The sequence below is a fragment of the Zootoca vivipara genome, chromosome Z2 (genome assembly GCF_965207765.1).
Source record: "Zootoca vivipara chromosome Z2, rZooViv2.hap1.1, whole genome shotgun sequence".
Lineage (NCBI taxonomy): Eukaryota > Metazoa > Chordata > Lepidosauria > Squamata > Lacertidae > Zootoca > Zootoca vivipara.
The window spans coordinates 42,362,982-42,366,307 of record NC_142585.1 but is presented as its reverse complement, the minus strand read 5'-3'; positions in this window follow the sequence as shown (position 1 = coordinate 42,366,307).

Genomic DNA, 3,326 nt, shown 5'->3' with positions numbered 1-3,326 from the left:
TGGGGCTTTCACAACAGGGGGGGGGGTCACAGGGATGAGGCACAACAAAGAGAGGGGGAAGCACACAGCCACGGGGGGGGGAGAGGTAGGACCCTGAGTCAGCCAAAGCAGTGGGGGGTGGGGACATTTTCAGGAACATGCGTGGGGGGAGTCTTATTTTTGAAACTTGCAGTAGTGGAGTCAGGGTTGGGACAGGGCAGGTGAGGGGACTCTAAAGGGAGACTCTGAAGGTCTATTTAACAGGAAAAGGTCCATTTAACACAAAAACCCACAGCAACGCGTGACCGGGCCAGCTAGTTATCGATATTTGAAGATGATAGTGCTGACTTAACTTGGACATCTATATATATATAAATGTAGGCATTGAGCATGCGGATGAAACAGCCTTTCTCCATAACCGCTGAACCGATGCGTGCGCAGGGCAACAGAGGGCTCAGACAAAAGTGCATGCTGGGAAATAGAACCCAAAAGCTGACAGTTCCTTCTCCAAAGGTGGGGGTCTAAGTATGGAAATACAGGAGGAGGGGGCTTGATAGTTCGTGAGTCAGCACAGGGTGGGGCCAGTCACAGGGATGTGCCGGGGGTTGGGGGAGGGGGCTTGATAGTTCATGAGCCAGGACAGGGTGGGGCCAGTCACAGGGATGTGCCAGAGGGGTGGGGGAGGAGGGGGCTTGATAGCTCATGAGTCAGGACAGGGTGGGGCCAGTCACATGGATGTGCCACGAGGGTGGGGGGAAAGGGGGCTCAATAGATCATGGGTCGGGACAGGGTGGGGGCAGTCACAGGGATGAACCGGGGGTGGGGGGAGGAGGGGGCAAGATAAGTCATGTGTCCGGACAGAGTGGGGGGAATCACAGGAAAGAACCACAGCAACGCGTGGCCGGTCCAGCTAGTTTATTATATATTTGCTGGTTGTGGCCAGCAGCGGAGCTCTAGCCGCTCGGGTACCCACAGTAGCGCACATTCCGTGCAACCGGGGATGGGGCACACCAGTTAGAGGGGTGATCGGCATGATGATCAGCGCTCATTGGGGGTGATTGGCATGGTGATTGGTGCCCAGGGGGGTGATCAGTACGGCGATCCGCCCAGGGGGGATTTCATGCATGTCTCCCACCCCCTTCCTATGTCCCTGGCTGGATCACTCATGTATACAGCCTCTTTTCCACACACAGTTCCCTGGCATTCAGTCTGTCTATAGGAGCTGGGAGCTGGGGGCACTGTCATACATTGGTTCTGCTCCTTCCTCCTGGGCCATGTCCAAAAACTGGTGTTAGGGGATAAGTGTTCAGACCACTGGGCTCTCACTTGTGGGGTGCCTCAGGGTTCCATCTTCCCCCCATGCTTTTTAACATCTACATGATGCTGCTGGGAGAGATCATCAGGGGGTTTGGGCTGGGTGTTCATCAGTATGCGGATGATACCCAGCTCTACCTCTCTTTCAGATCGGAACCAGGAAAGGCAATGAAGGTCCTGTGTGAGTGTCTGGAGGCGGTTGGAGGATGGATTGAGGTTGAATCCTGACAATACAAAAGTACTCTTTTGGGGGGACAAGGGGTGGGCAGGACTCCCTGGTCCTGAATGGGTCAACTGTGCCCCTGAAGGACCAGGTGCGCAGCCTGGGAGTCATTTTGGACTCACAGCTGTCCATGGAGGCACAGGTTAATTCTGTGTCCAGGGCAGCTGTCTACCAGCTCCATTTGGTACACAAACTGAGACCCTACCTGCCTGCAGACTGTCTCGCCAGAGTGGTGCATGCTCTGGTTATCTGCCGCTTGGACTACTGCAATGCACTCTACGTGGGGCTACCTTTGAAGGTGACCCGGAAACTACAACTAATCCAGAATGCGGCAGCCAGACTGGTGACTGGGAGTGGCCGTCGAGACCACATAACACCGGTCTTGAAAGACTTACATTGGCTCCCTGTACGTTTCCAAGCACAATTCAAAGTGAATTTTTTGCTTGTCGATGCATATGCCATCACACACACTCACTTGAGTGGAATTTACCCTTCCGATTTTTTTGCTTGTCAATGCTGCCACAAGATTTGTTCCAGGTTCACAGGGAAATAGAATAAATCTTTACTGAATGTTCTGTACTGTAGGTAACTGGGATGTCAAATTCATAATACTATGCATAGAGAAAGTACATTGAAGGAAAGACATGCATGCAAGCACATTTGACCATTTCAAGTTTTGGGGCGCAGAAAGAATAGATGGATTCTAAATGGATTCTTTGTGTTGTCCTTTTCTAGATAAGGATACACATTCAATTTTAATGTGACTGTGCACACAGGTGCATGAGCAGGTGCATGCGCAGAATTCTGTAAGTGCCTCTGTGCTGTTTATCCGTGAGTGGGAACTGAAAATTCCACTGCCACTTGAACTGCTGGTATGTAGGCAAAGCTGATCTCTAGAAGTGAAATTCCAGGTGTTTTTGCAGCGTCAGCAAAAAGTTGTTGAGCCTTTTTTGGGGGTGAGCGGCCATTAAGCTGGTGAGCATCTTTTAGCCGAACGGGCAAACTGCAACCCCCAATATCTCCCTGCCAAACGTGCACTCTGCCCGGGACAGTTGCTTTAAAAATGGAGGAAAAAAATACCCTGGTGGTAAGCCTATAATGGTTGATGGAGCTGCAGGAAGGTAAGAAGTGTTTGTTTGTTTTTAAACCCCTGTGCATTCACCACCTATAAAATGACCCCCAACTTTAACTACAAAAATTTGGGGGGGGGAATACCATCTTATACCCAGAAAAATACAGTATGTTTTCACACAGCACACAGGTATGATATGGAATTTGCTCCCACTAAATGTGAGGACCACCAGCACCTTTCAGAAATGATAAAGGTAGCAATGGATGCTACTCCTAGCTACAATGGCTGTGTTCTTCCTCCACTGTTGAAGGCAGTATGCCTCAGTCTGAATACCAGTCACTGGCAATCACAAATAGGGAGATCTGCTGTTGTGCTCAGGTCCTGCATGCAGGCTTCCCATGAGTATCTGTTGGCCACTGAGAAATCAGGATGCTGCACTAAATAGGTTCTTGGTCCGATACAGCAGGACTTTTCTTACATTCTTAAAGGTGAGAACAGTTATTAAGAATCTGAAAAGGGGGTATGAGCTTCAGATAAGATAGGAAACGAGACACAGAGAGAGAAAGGCACCTGGAAACTGAGACTCCTGCTAGTTTCAATAGCCACTCTGGTCTCAGCAGAAGTTCCTGCTGCTGCTGCCCCACTCGCGTTTCTCCCTTCCCCTCGGGGCGTGGACTTTCTCCTCCTTCCTCATTCCTAAATGCCATCCTCCGCAGCCCAGGCGTTAGGGAAAGCGAG